The sequence below is a fragment of the Meles meles genome, chromosome 12 (genome assembly GCF_922984935.1).
Source record: "Meles meles chromosome 12, mMelMel3.1 paternal haplotype, whole genome shotgun sequence".
Classification (NCBI taxonomy): Eukaryota; Metazoa; Chordata; class Mammalia; order Carnivora; family Mustelidae; genus Meles; species Meles meles.
The window spans coordinates 16,701,158-16,716,563 of record NC_060077.1 but is presented as its reverse complement, the minus strand read 5'-3'; the positions used below and the strand labels follow the sequence as shown (position 1 = coordinate 16,716,563).

General features: G+C 48.0%; 1 long non-coding RNA gene across 1 annotated transcript in view; it reads right to left on the bottom strand.

Moving 5' to 3' along the window:
* LOC123953821 overlaps positions 1-15,100 on the bottom strand; it is a 34,739-nt gene extending 19,639 nt beyond the window's left edge. The window contains exon 1 of the long non-coding RNA XR_006820983.1: positions 15,044-15,100. This is a non-coding gene — a long non-coding RNA (uncharacterized LOC123953821). The remainder of the gene's footprint in view (positions 1-15,043) is intronic.
* Positions 15,101-15,406: the final 306 nt, after the last annotated feature.

The following is a 15,406-nucleotide window of genomic DNA, read 5'->3' as shown; positions in this document are numbered from 1 at the left end:
TTGATTTACTGTGACCTTTAGGACCAGCTGCTTTCTGTTTCTAAACAAAAAAGGAAAAAACCTATTTCGAGATGAGCTGAACTCAGGTGTACACCACACAAACCCTAAAAATAAGCCAAATAGTGGGGAATTCCTGTGTATCTCACTGGAATTAAAGTTTAAAAAGTTATTTCAGATTTTTTTTGAGAATTAAAAAAGAACTCATTAAAAAGTAACAGTAATAAACCCATGAGATGCCAACATAAATGACATATTTATGAAAAGTAACTATGTTGCCATTTGAGACCACGTGGATGGAACTAAAGGGTATTATGCTTAGCAAAATAAGTCAATTGGAGAAAGACAACTATCATATGATCTCCCTGATATGAGGAAGTGGAGATGCAACGTGGGGGGTTTGGGAGGTAGGAAAAGAATAAATGAAACAAGACGGGATTGGGAGGGAGACAAACCATAAGTGACTCTTAATCTCACAAAACAAACTGAGGTTTGCTGGGGGGAGGGGGACCGGGAGAGGAGGGTGGGGTTATGGATACTGGGGAGGGTATGTGCTATGGTGAGTGCTGTGAAGTGTGTAAACCTGGCGATTCACAGACCTGTACCCCTGGGAATAAAAATACATTATATGTTTATAAAAAATATTAAAAAATTAAAAGAAACTATTTAAAAAAATCTGTGAGAGGAGGGACACAGTTTTGCATTTTTGCAAATCTCTAAATGTCTGACTTAAGACAACTGGATTTTCACATCAGTTTCTGCATTCAGTCTATTGCAATATGTCACACCATGGAGCTTCTGGGAAATTCCACCACATGCACATGAAGAGTAACAGTGAAAAAGCTAATGACAACACTCTGCATGGTGATGATTGGAGTGTTAGGAACCCGAGGGGTCCCTGGAATCTACACTGAGAACCACATCATTTTGCAGGTCAACAGCCTCCTCTGTGTGTAACAGGCCAGTTATCAGCACTCTGATATCCAGGGGTTGGAAACCTGTTCACAAGAGGCTCTGCTTGGCTCGGGTTCATGTCACACCTTCTACCACATACCCTCATCCAGCCCCTTGGGAACTCTACCAAAAGAAGCAAGTGGCCCATTTTTGGTGTCTCTAAATTGGTTCCACCAACCCTCAGTATAGGAAGATGTAGAAACTGAGGCCCAAATAAATCATGTTATGTCTAAAATCTAAGCCCTGGTGAGGGGAACCAGAAGATGGCTTTCAAGTCATAGAAGAGAATCACGGACCAGTCCCCAGCCCTCAGCCACCATGGCGATGGTTTTGGCTGAACTAGGTCTAAGGCTCATATGTTAATCTGTGTCATCTTCCCTGCTGGACTGAAGGATCCTGGGATTTCAGAGTTTGAGGAAAAAGTCCAGAGAGATGAACTCCCAGGAGTTAGAGGGTCCTGAGAATATTAATTCTTACCTTGCTAATCATTTCTTCTGCATTGGTCCTAAAGGAAAGTCCCTAACAAGGAGATCCACATCCACAGCAAGATCCCCCATGTCATCTACCTGCTAAGCAGAGGCACCAACAAATCAGTCCATCCCACAGCTAACACCTTCCCTCCTGAAATCTTCACATGAGCAATGAATAAGTACCAAAAACGGGAGTCCTACAGGTGGAACAAGGAATGGGGGTTCTGACTTGCAGCACTTCAAACGTGGCAGGATTTGTCAAATCACGCATTCCTACTTTCTATCACAAAGATGAAGGGGTGTTTCTCTCACAGATATTTATATATTAAACCCTGTTCTTAACCCTGGGAAAAGGTGAGGAATTCAGGCACCGTCCCTGCCTGCACAAAGCTCATATTCTAGTGGGCATCACCGATGCTAAATAAGTAAGAAATCAAACCACCCCAGAGAGTGATGAATGCAGGGAAGACAATGAAGCTGGGTCATGGGAGAGCCTTTTTCAGATGGGATCTCCTTGGGATGGAAGAAAAGGCTCTTTGGAAAGAGGGGATGCTGGGGCTTGGACCTCTCTGAGGAGGAGAAGCCAGCTCTGCAGAGATTCACAGAATCAGCATTCGGGCGGATGGAAGAAGAATCACAAACTGTCATGAGACAGGAATAAGCCTGGTGATTCATGGAGCCCCAGAGGGTCCAGGAGGCTGCGAGAGGAGGTCAGAGAGGATGGTGAGGTTTTAGAAAAGTTCTCCTGAGCTGGAGTTTCCTCACCATCTGCCATGACTCATCTGTTCAAAATCAAATCCTTCTCAAATCTACAGAGAAAGAAATTGGCCTTTCTACTTTATGTCCAAGCCAAATTTCCAGCACTCAAATCAGCATTAAATCAGAGCTCAAGCAATTCAAATGGTCACTTTGCTGGCTCAGTGAAACTATTTCCTCCAGTGAAACAGCTCCTACCATTGATCCTAGCGCCCTAAGCCCGAGGGCAGGCAGAAAGTCCCTTAAGCTAAACCAATGGAGCCCAAGGACTGTATAGAAGTTTTTATTCCCATTTAGAGGGAAAGCTGCAATGAATTTATTAAGTATGACTGCAAGTATATAGCCATGATAAGAACAAAAAATCACTGCGAAGAACCCTGCAGGTTGGTGGCAGATTTTTAATTTAGTATTTCAAATTTAAATCAACTCAACAAATACTTAATGAGCCCTAACAAGCCGCCAGTCCTGTGTTAGGGGTGCAGAAGCAACACGTCTGTGACCCTCTGTGACAAGCGCATAATCAGAATGACAGACGCAAATTCAGACAATCAGCTCTGCTACTGGGAATAAAAGGTAAAGTGAACAAAGAAGGGGGTGGGATAAATATTTGCAAAGAGCCTTATGGAGCTGGACCGTGTGGATGAAAAAAAAAAAGCACGTCTGCATAATTAAAATATCTCAGTCTCTAATTATGGATTATAAATTATAATGGTATGTAATACATTATCTTCTTCCTTTCTCTCATTAAGTGATCTCCGAAGTCATCGGTCTAAATGACAGTGAGTGGTAGTCGACCTAAAACAGGACAGAAGCATTTTTAAAACAGAATTAACAGAGAGAAAGAGCTCCAAGTGCAGTGTCACCAAACGACACCCCTCCAGGTGGGATGAAATCACAAAATGCACCCCGGAGTATCATGCTTAGTGAAATAAGTCAATCGGAGAAAGACAACTATCATATGATCTCCCTGATATGAGGACATGGAGATGCAACATGGGGGATTAGGGGGATAGGAGAAGAATAAATGAAACGAGATGGGATTGGGAGGGAGACAAACCATAAATGACTCTCAGTCTCACAAAACAAACTGGGGGTTGCTGGGGGGGTGGGGTTGGGAGAGGGGGAGGGGGTTATGGACATTGGGGAGGGTATATGCTATCGTGAGTGCTGTGAAGTGTGTAAACCTGACGATTCACAGACCTGTACCCCTGGGAATAAAAATACATTATATGTTTATAAAAAAAAAAAATTGGAAGGGGAGGCTAACCATAAGAGACTATGGATTCTGAAAAACAACCTGAGGGTTTTGAAGGGTCAGGGATGGGAGGTTGGGGGAACAGGTGGTGGGTAATAGGGAGGGCACATTTTGCATGGAGCACTGGGTGTTGTGCAAAAACAATGAATACTGTTACGCTGAAAAAATAAATAAATTAAAAAAAAATGCACCCCGGATGCCTGATTAGGGCTGGCCCTTTGCAATTTTTTTTAAAGAGTTTATTTATTTATTTGACAGACAGAGATCACAAGTAGGCAGAGAAGCAGGCAGAGAGAGGAGGAAGCAGGCTCCCCGCTGAGCAAGGAGCCCAATGAGGGACTCAATCCTAGGACCCTGGAATCATGACCTGAGCCAAAGGCAAAGGCTTTAACCCACTGAGCCACCCAGGCGCCCCGTCCTTTGCATTTTTTAAGAGCTGTTTACTGCATAAGGTCACTGCAAAGAAACTATAAGGCTATAACATGTGCAACAGGTCATGAGCCAGCTACCTACTGATGAATTCAGTGAGAAACATCTAACAGATCTACTGGGAAGAAACTAGTGTTGCATTGTTACTGAAGTTAAAAACAAAAACAAAAACAAAAACTCTAAAGTGAACAGAAAAAGCATTTCTTGGAAATTCACACGGAAAACTGATAAATTCTCTCGGAGCGTCAGGAAAGAGCTGAAACTGTGTTTCTGCATCTACCCAGGATCAGGCTTCTTTTGGCATTTACAACACAAGAAAACTAATTCAGGTTAGACATGCGGCCCCGTGCACCTTGGTCACGTATCGGAGGCAAGGTTCCTGGGCGCCTTTCTGTGCTCTGGGGTTCCTTCAGAGTCCCCTCCTCACACAGATGGCCTGTGCTGGGCTCAACCTCAGGGCCTTTACACATCCCGGCGTCTTCCACCTGTAATGCTCTCCCTTGGGCTCTCCATGGCTGGCTCCTTCCCATTGTTCAGGTGTCAGCAAAGCTTTCCTTCCCAGAGCACGGTTTCTTTTTTTTTTTTCTTTTTTTTATACTTTTTTTTTTTTTCAGAGCACGATTTCTGACCAGCTCTCCTCACTCCCCAAGTCCTGCTAATAATTCTGGTGCTTATTATCCCTTACTACCTTCCTCACTGTGCTCGTGTCCTGACTCTCTACAGTGTCTCTACAGTCTCTACCTTGGGACTTGTCAGACCTGGTTCCTCTGCACCCACGCAGCCTAGAAGGGAGGCTTACACAGAGGAAGGCCAGGGGCTCTGCACACAGCAGAAGAAATGGAGGCTGCAAAGTTAGGGATTCTTCCAAAGTTGGAGAGCTAGGGAATGTCATGCTGGGATTCCCACCCAGATGGTCCTAAGTGGCAGGCCACACCGCCCCTCACTCACACCCATGTGGAAAGCAGCTTACAGAGGAGCTAGACTGCCAGCCTCACTGAGCTAGGGTGGGTGTCTTCTGCCCCCTCTGGGAGAGGGGAGGGAAATACACCTGGTCTGTTAGCAGCAGGCTCCCATGACCACAGGAAAGGTCAGGAGTGGAGGTCAGGGGGTGGATTCCATGCCCTCGAATTTCCACTCCAACCCTAGCCATCCACCCCACTTCACATGTTGGCCTGTGAGTGAGCAGGTTACACGGCATGCCAGAAGGAACTCTGTAGATGCAGTGAAGGTTAGGGACTGTTCTGGGATATTCCCGTGGGCCCCAACCACATGAACCCTTAACAGTGGAAGAACAAGGCAAGAGAGCAGCCAGAGAGATGTCAAGGCAGAAGCAGAAGAGACTGGAAGCCTGGTGGGGAATGCACCTGCCATGGCCACCTTGAAATGGAGGAAGGGGACCGTGAGCCCAGGAATGAGGGCTTCCCGGACAAAGCCCTCAGTGGAAAGCCAGCAAGGAAACTGGTGTCACCCCAGGGAAGGGAGCTGCTCGCCTTTCCTGGAGACTCTGAGCTCACAGCACACTCATCCAGCTGGGAGCCCAGCATGGCGAGCAGGTGGAGGGATGAGTTCTGGCTCAGATGCAGTTTCCATAGTAACCGAGACCAAAGGGAAGGCTGAGCTGAACTTCGGGGAGGGAGAAGGAGCTTGAACATCACTTTGGAGCACTCCCTCTCTGACTCCGTGTATCTTCCCACTGTTGTGGAAGAGCTCCTTGTTTCTTTCTGGGAAACCACCCTGTTTTGATTACTCTGTGTGGTTTGAACGGAGCCCAAATGTTCTAGGGGTGGACCTGTGACCCTGCTTAGAATAGATGAACATGTGACCAGGCAGAGCCAATCAGAACATTCCATCCTTTGGGTCATAGTCACTGGCTCAAATCAGACCAATGAGAGGCAGGCCTGGGATCTCTCCGGCAACCTCAGTGCTTAAGAGGGCAATGGACACATAGTAGGTGCTCAATAAATAGCATTTAATTAATTAATGTGTACTGCTATTTAGTTGCAAGCAAATCTAACTTCGCAAAGACATATACTTATTTTGGCAATGGTTTAAGTAATGTTCCTAATTATTACCTCTATCACTTTGCTTACTTGTTTTGTGGAAAAGCGGGGATGTCTCCCTTGTCAGAGGGAATGTTTCCACCGGGACAAGCCTTGCATTTCTGCTGCATGCTGCTGGAGCCCCAGTGACTAGGACAAGACCCCGAACACTGCAGGCACACAGGAAATGTCCATGGAAGAAGAATAGCACGCTCTGCCCCCAGCCTCAATGCGGCTTCTCCTCCTGGATTTTATGCTCAGAGTTACCTGGAAATTCAGTTCAAACACTGATTCTTCGAACTGAGAAGAGTGAACACACTCAGTCTAATTCAGCCAGAAACAGGGGCCAACAACAGACCTCACTCTGCTTGGCCTCTAAGAAAGCCCGAGTCCAGCGGTGGGGGCCACTAATGCAAGATTCAGTTCCGTGGACCGACAGAACATGATGTCACGTGTGTTCCACACTAAGCGGGGCCAAAGCAGGTGTTCCTTCATCTCTATCTCTGATCACATCAGGAAAAACTTTCTGTCTCAGAGTCTAGAGGAAAATGTGCCAGCCTGACCATTGGACGACCATCCACCTAATTCAATTTTTAATTATTAAATACATCAGGCAGCTAAACAGTGCAGAAAAGAACACAACACCCCTGTCCCCACCTAGCTCAGGAAATAAGATACGGTGTGCTGAAGTTCCTGGGAACCCCCACCTCATCCCATCCACACCCTGCCCTCCTCAGAGACAGACATGATCCTGACGCTTATATGATTTCCAAGTGTTTTTTTTTTTTTACTGTGCACTACATAATTAGGTATTCATAAAGTGTATGAAATTGTTTTGCATGTTTTAAACCGTATATAATGATATCTTGTTCTAGGTATGCTCTGGCAGCTTGCTTTTTAATTTTTATACTCAATTTTACATTTTAAAGACTTATCCCTGCTAAAACATGCAGCACTAATTAATTTTCATGGCTGGTTAGCATTTCCCTGGATGAATACAGGAACGTGTGTCTGTCTCCCGTGCTCCTGTTCATGGGCGTTTCAGCTTCCATGCCTGGAGATGCTGCCTCTCCGAGCACAGAGAACTGGTGAGAGTCAGATTCTGGGGATGAAAAGGCTCGGTTCAAATGCACTTTCCTTAACTTTGCTCCCTTGTGAACATCACTTCACCCTTCTGGGCCTCTGTCTGCTCATCTGGAAAATGGGGATCATAATCCTGAGGATTTCTGAAGGCTATGAAGAATTATAAATAAGATGAAGGGATGAAAAGCATCTCAGAATCTTCAAAATGCTCAAATAGGACCGAGCTGAAATCCCAGGGACTGGAACACCCAATCTCAGTTTACAAATGCCCCATGAAAAGCAGCAGACCATCACCAAGTTGAATTCAGTCAAGCCAGGCCCTAATCATCCACTGAAGTCTCCTCCTCCAGGAAGGCTTCTCTGGTTGTCCACCTGGACTGCATGGTCCTCTCTCTTCTCTCAGGTACTTCCAGTCCACATCACTTCCTCGGGGGCTTGTTCAGAGAGTCCCTCTCTGTTTATGTCCCTTGAAGCCCACCACGCAGGCCTCCGTAGTACATGCTCAGCTAAGTCATGCTAATTGATAGTCTACCTGGATCCAGCATCCAGCAAGACAATCCTGATGCCTTCTCTGGGATCTCATTAGTATTGCTTCACCTCATTCTCTGATTCCTAAAACAGAACTACTGAAATGGAGTCCTTTCTATTTCTAGACTCATTTATTCAAAAGTTACACTTTGGCCTGGGGAAAAATATGTTAACTTATGCATTTGCCTTCTCTTTCCCTCTACAGAGTCTGTGAGTTCCATGAGGGCTTGGACTATTTTTCGGGGGTGGGGGGCAACTGAAAACCAGACAGCAAGAGAAGCGGCGAGGAGAGGAGAAAGAATGGAGAAAAGGGAGGAGAGAGGCAGGAGAAGGGTAGGAAAGCAAGGGGTGGAAGAAAAAAATATGCCAGGATTTGCACACCAGACAAGCCAGAAATACCTGTAAGATGGAAAGTGCATTCTAGCAGTTTCCGGGAATCACACACACACAGGGGCACAAGCCCCACAGCACTGAACAGGATTTCTGGAGTCAGCAGCCGAGACTCTGGGCAACTGAGGCAGGCTGGCGAAGAATGTCTGCGCCTGTGCTGGCTCTCACCTCTGATGATGAAACCGTTGTTGGCCGGGTTTTCCAAGGCCTGACGATGTAGATTTGATTCTGGTGGTGCGGAGACATGACCTTAAGTACATGACCGAGTCATAGAGTGAGACCATCATCTCCTTCAAGACCTCCTTCCGCCCTCCTGTCTGGACTTCAGGGAGAAAGTCCTGGGCTGGGGCTAACCTGTCGCTGGCAGTGATGCCTCCCCTTTGGATGGAGATGGAGCAGGCCTCCATCCAGGCCCTTCTGCAGATAACAGTAATTCGACTGAATTTCACGTTGTTGTTGTTGTTTCCTATGTGTGGTCTTTATATCTATGATAACCTTGTCTTCCTCATAAGCCAGTCTCCTACTTATGGTGGTAGAGATCAAGTTTCCTTTTTAGATGAATAATATGTTTTATAAAAGCCACTGACTTAAAGACAAAGTAAATAATTATGCATGGGGTGAACAGCTGGTGAAACGCATGAAAATCGCACATTGTTGGTAGAGTAAAAAGCAAAACCACTGAAGTGGCAGGTAGCTGGCATTAAGGAAACAGCAGATAGAGCACATCAGGGCATTTGAAATGATAAATCAGCTGTAATGACCAGGCAGGGGATGGAAATCTTCCCCAGAATGAGACAAAAGCCCTAAGTACCCTATCCTTCCATGCTCGTGACATTTTATTGGCTGGATCGCCAACTGTTAGGGTGTTGGCAATCCACATACCTTATTTGGGATCAGCCTCATACTACTTCTCAAGTCAACCGTGGACCCAACAAATATGCATTGATCACAGAGAGGTCATGTGGCATGCCGAAAGCTGCAAAGCTACTTCCAGGGTGCCTGGGATTCATACACAGGTACCCTGAATTCAGTCCTCTCTTATCCTCTGTCCCATGTGATTTCACAGATCTGAGTGGCCCCTCTGTGACCCAGGAAAGGGCTGTTACAGGAATCCAGGAGTGAATTCTCCCAGGGTCTCCGTCAAACTTTCCCGGTACCAAGATCAATCCAATTCCACCCTGACGACCCCCGGACCCAGCACTGCACACACTCCGCATCATATGTCACCCCCCCCTCCCCCGCGCTGGAAGTTTCTCAAGGCATTGTCAGATTTAGGTACCAATAGTTAACCTGAACCTAATTACATGTCACTGAAAAAGAAATTCAATTCTTCCTGAAATCAGGAAGTTATAATTCCTGAAATTATTTCAGTCTCAAATTCAGACTGAAATAGCAATGTGACATGTAAGGAGAAAATTCACAAGAAAAGATATGAAAATGGCTCTCAAACAGATGAGAAAGTGTTCAGACTCATAATTAAGTGAAAATTAAAACAACACTGAGATGCCACGACTTGGCTAATGGACTGGCAAAAATTACAAAGCACGCTAACACGTGTTGCTGGTGAGGCTGTCAGGAGCGGGGCAACTCTTAGGTGAACAGCATATGCACTTATGTCTTGATCCAGAGGTCCCACTTCTAGAAAGCCATCTGAAGATACTTTCCCAAATATATTAAAATATATGCACACAAGCTACTCCTTATAGCACCGTCTGTAGCTGCAAAATATCGGAAACAATAAAATCATGTCCGGATATAGGGGACTGGTTGAGTAACTTGGGGTGCACCCACAAGCGAAGGACAGCAGAGGACAGGGGCGGAGTGATGGTAGTAGAGGAGGCAGTGTATGGGAACTCTGTGTACCTCCCACTCAGCTTTGCTGCGAACCTAAAACTCCTCTAAAAAAATGAAATCCATTTAAAAGGAAGAGGGGAAGGAATGAGGAACTGAATTGGGAGTCATTTCCGGGACATAGTGTTAAGGGCACACATGAGCATCTATAACACACCCCCCTTGGTGCAGAAGGAAGAGGGTGTAAGAGAACACACACACATCTGCTTACTGGGGAAAAATGATCACAGGGAGGATAAAGCAGAAATGAAACAGATTGGAATGGAAAGTGAACGGCACTGATGAGCCCAACCATATTACCAATGAACAATACAGCCACACAGAAGGATATGAGAAGGAAAAGATCCGGCCTGAGTCGCTTTGGAAACCGTCTCTTGACTAAGGCTAAAGACGATGAGCTTCTGAAACAGCTCACGCAAAGAACGAATAAGTACAGAAACACTGAATACGAAAGCCGAGTTTCTCAATGTCAGAAAAAGAAGGTAAAAGTAAGAAGAGGGGAGAAGGACAGAAAGAATCCTGGTGATTTACTGCAATCAGAGGTATCAGTATGAATCGTGTTTGCGATAGATGGATGGATGGAGAGATAGGTGGAAGGACAGAAAAATGTTGTGGGTGCGCACGCAGATACATGGGTTGGTGTGCCTACGTCCACTTCCTAGTTCTGTCTACACACTGGGCTTCAGAGGCAGCAGCCCGCCTAGCACTGAGGCCAGTAAAGTGCAGGGCTCGGCAATGTCCCCTAAACCCCTTAGCTCAGCTTGGGAATGTTCTCCATTTGGCTGACACACAGCCAGCCAGACCCGAGGGTAAAACACTCACATTGGATCTTCTAACAAAACCTTTAACTTCCTGGTGAGTTTCACCTGCAGGAAAGGAAATGAAAGGGAACACGAATCTTAAGGCAGTTCTCCTCAGTTATAAATAGGTTTAGTGCACCTCCCAAACACTTATTTACAAGAAATTTAAGTTGTGTTCTCTTTCTTAATGACCGTGGCAAACTCCTCTGGGCATTCGAGGAGGTTTACGCTTCTGTCCTACCCTGACTCAAGCATAACACAAGACATATTTTGTCTGAAAGCTTATGTAGAAAGTCATAAACATCGGCAGGCAGGTCCTCCTTTTGTCCCGGAACCCGCTGACCACAAAATGTTCCATCAGGGCTTAGGAACACGTTATGAAGTCACAGGGACGAGTATTGACAAATGCCTCATGCCCGGACAAGCCATCATTCCCCTGTTTAATCTCCCAATGCAGGGCCGTGCCATCAGTCTTTTTTTCCATTAACAGGTGGCACAGCGACTGTCCACATCCTGCATGAGAGATGAAGTTGTACAGGCGACCGCATTTTCTGAGATGGCTTTCAATCCCCCACTGCACGAGGCCAGTACTCAGAGGAGAGCGTGGCGGAGACTTGGTGAGGCCCAGCTTCTAGCAGGCTGCTGTCCCTGCCCTCGTGATGAGCCACCAGCTGGGAAATGGGCAAATGCGTAGTAACCCACGCATCCAAGCACGCGCACATCCATCTATCCATCGACCATCCACCACGAACAGGACTCCCCTGGAAACCTGTGCTTTAAGTAAGCACAGAGTTTCCAAAAGAGATCGAGAGCCCGTGCCCCACGGTGGGAATGCTCTACACGTTAACCACTCACCAGGGAGAGGACACGAGGCTTGTTCCCAGCTTGGGGGTTACTGCCCATGAAGCGCAGGTCCTGCGGGGATGTGAGTGTGCATCTGCGACAAATGCCTGGGAGAGCAGTGAGCTGGCTTGCCTGGCAAGTGGGTTTGAATTTTTAAGAAAGTGCCAGCTTGTTCCAGACTGGTTGTACCATTTCCCATTCCCACCAGCGATGTAGGAGAGATCCCGTTTCTGCACCTCCTCACCAACATTTGGCACAGGGCGGGTGTCTACAAAGTCTATATTTAAGTCAGTGAGCTGGTTACAGAAATTAATTCAGGAGGACACCTGGGTGGCTCAGTGGGTTAAGCCTTTGCCTTCGGCTCAGGTCATGATCTCAGGGTCCTGGGATCGAGCCCCGCATGGGGCTCTCTGCTCAGCGGGGAGCCTGCTTCCCCCTCTCTCTCTGCCTGCCTCTCTGCCTACTTGTGATCTCTATCAGATAAATAAATAAAATCTTTAAAAAAAAAAGAAATTAATTCAGGGATAGCCAGGGGACCCAGAGGGAAGGGAGACTTGCTCTGGGGAGGAAGCTTTACACTCACGCAAGCTGAGCGACCGAGGACTCGGCAGGTGCCCGAGCCGTCTGCGTAAGCCAGCAGCAGAGGGTAGAGAACCCGCCAGGAAGGCGCCCCCGGCTCACCTGCTGTGGAGTTGACAGGAGGCTTCCCCAGGGCCAGCGGGTCCCCTGTGCCGCCATCTTGAATCCGGGACCTTGGGCTTCCCTGGAAGCCCCGCCTCCACGGCCTTCCTTGGCTTCCATTGGGCAGATCAATGTCATGTGACCACCCTTAGCTGCAAGGGTGGTTGGGAACTATATTATCCTTTAAGCGAGGCACACTGCTCTGCCAACGATATGTGGGTGCCGTCAGGGAAGAGAGGCGGGTATTTACCGACTTAGAGTCAGTCCCATGAGCAGACAGCACTCCAAGGAAATAATCACCAAAAGAAATAAAAAAACAAAACCGATAAAGAGTTTAAAATGGCTCCCCCTTTGGAGCAAGGCTAGACATAGAAATGCACGAGGACGATATGCCTTTCTGGATGATGAATGTTTGGTTCTTAATAAATCACATATCGTTCCATGAGCTGAGAGAACTTAGCAACACTTCTGCTCCACGCGCATTCCTTGCCTGTTCCGGTGTGCTAACTGCACTGGGCATGATTTGCTGCAATTCTGCAACTGCTTTCTCTGATCTGGCCTCCTAGTTGACTTAAAATGGAATCTTGCAAAAGGTGTTTCTCTTTTTTCTACACAGTCTCCTTGAACAAGAATAGCTATTTGCATTTTTGAGTGGGAGGGGAGGATAGGACAGTTATAAAGAAAGAATTGTCTTAAAACAAGGATGGTTTTACACGTTAATGTTCACCCAGTTGTGCAGTGTCTCTTTCTAGGAGGAGTTACGAGATTTGTTTTTCCCCTGACCTTGGCAACTTAGTTTTTTTTATATAACAAGGTATATGAAGAAGCCTGCTTATCAGAGAATAAGTTATGCAGACACGATAAGCTCCACTTTGTCTGAACAGCTTGTTAAAAGCCATCCTTCTCATATGATGTGGGGCTCAATTTCTAAAGTCTGCGAGTATGGCATCAAAAGTACTCCTGAAAAGTATCTTAAATCTCCCATAAAGGACAAAATAACTCCACCTCTTAGTAAATCTAGCATAACCAGTTTTTTCTTGAGTTGTGCCAGATTGCTGTTTCTTTGGCCCATCTCTAGATGAACTTCAGTTTAGGCAACGTTTCTATAAAATAAAAAACATAAAGACATACACAATCACACACAAGTGAATGCACACACACACACACACACACACACACACGGTCTGAATCCTGCATCTAATCCTAAAGACTAGACTGATAGTCAAAGCCAACAGAGAAGAAGAGAGATGGGAGATTCACTCTATGCTTAATCCAGGCACACACATGTACTCAAATGAAACAGACAAGAAAGATAAACCCCTACAGGCCATCACACATCTGCATATGTGGGGCCTTGTTTTTCTGGAGTGTGTAGAGAGGGGCACCTTTACAAACTTTAGGAAACACTACTAGAGACAACAGAGTGTACTGAGCTGTCAGGAAAACTGACAAGGAGGGTGGATTTCTCTGGAATTCCAGGCTGTGCATCCACGTTTCTAAGAAGCAAATGCAACTTTTCAATATCGGTTGGCAGAGCGTCCATGTGTCCTACCAAAGTGCTCCAAGCCCAGCTTAAACAGTTTCAGGAAGAAGAGAATCCACAAAGGTGGATTTGGCTTTTGACCACCAATGGGTCCAGAGACTCAGGTGGAACTGGTGTCCCCACAGGAAAGACACAGAGATGGGCTCGACCTGTGGGCAGTTTAATCCATAAGGTCCTGCAGACCCTCACCCTTGCGTAGCATCAAGAAAGAGGTATTCTCTCATTTTCTCCTCCCTGATCCGCACCCCAGGACCCTGGCATCAGCTGTGGACACAAGGCACTGCCGGGGAAAGCTGAGGCCTCGCTGCCTGCTGCCCACCCTGGGGGTGGGGTGGGGGGCGGAGCCAACACCTCTTGCAGTCTGCTATTCCTGGGGCTCCGGAACCACCTCTCCTACCCCTCCTATCCTGTCAGCACAGTGACCCCAGCCCCCCTGCACAGAATAAAAATAGCAAGAATCATAAGGCCAGCTGGCCTCTGGAACACTCCCGGCGCTGTGCTTTGTGCCCAACGTGCCCATTAAATCCCCTCAACTCCAAAATGTTCATTCTCAGCCCTGCAGGGGGACTGAGGGGATAGCCTCAGGTATGGGATTTCTGGGAAAACCTGTCCTACAAGATAGGCTCGCACCTGCTCGCCCAGACACCAGCGACTTTGAGCCCAACAATCTCTATTGCAACCCCCAAATCACATCAGACTGAATCTGGGGTGTGTGGGGAGGGTCCCAGATTTCTGCCAAGCGTGAGTTTTCTGTTAGCTGCCTAGCGAGCGCGCCTTCTTACGTGATCCAAGATCTACTCTAGGACCTGGCTTGGAAGGAACAGGTGCAAAAAGCCAGGCCCTCCGCCAGGACTCCCAGTCCCAATTAGACAAGCTGAGGGTATGGATGGGGGGGCCAGGATATGAGCCCGTGTTTGTAGGTAAGGGTTCACATAACCTGCCCCACTTCTTGGATCCTAAATGCCACAGTGTGTTCAGTGTGGTGTGGGAGTAGACCCCATAGAAACCCGCCCTGGGGGACACTAAACGCTTCCCCTCAGCCATGCTCCCTCCTCGCTCCTGGGAACTGAGCCTAGTCTGGTTCCAGGTGCTCCACATGGTTCCTGGCAAGGGTACTGAAGATCCTGGAACGGACAAATTTGTCCCAGTCCCCTACGTGGCTGCCCACGGGTCTTCCCATCCAGGGAAAGGTCTGCCCTGAGCTCCGCAGAGGCACTTCTGGTGGCATCAGCGCCCCCGCCAGATTTCCCCCAACAAACCCCAAGTTCAAGCTGCCGCGCCCGCCGGAGAGTCGGCGAGACAGACTCCCACTTCGGCCTTACCTGTGCCCGGCCGCGCGCCAGCACCGGGCTCAGCGCCCCACACCTCCCTGCAGAGTGTGAGCCCTGCCCTGCGGCCCCGGGTTCACAGCGCCCGCCCTGTACCTGCGGGTGGTCCCCACTCCGGCGGCTCCGGCTCTGCCCGCTGCAGGCGCTTGGATCCCCGCAACTTTCCTCCAGCCCCTCGGGCTGCCCAGCTTCCCGACCCAGCTCCGCCTGCCTGCGCCCCGCCCCCTGCCCCGCCCGGGTCCCAGCCCCGGCCCCGCCCACCTGCTCCCCGGCCCCCGGCCGGCTCCGCCCTGGTCCCAGATCCCACCCCGCTCACTTGTGCCCAGTCCCTGTCCTGCCCCACGCGAGGTGAAAGTGGAGAAGCAGAGCCCTCCAGCCGGAAAACGAGCCTGGGATTATTCCTCTAGACTGGGATTATTCCTAGGGCTGCACAAGAAAAAGAGGGAACGGGTGCTGGGC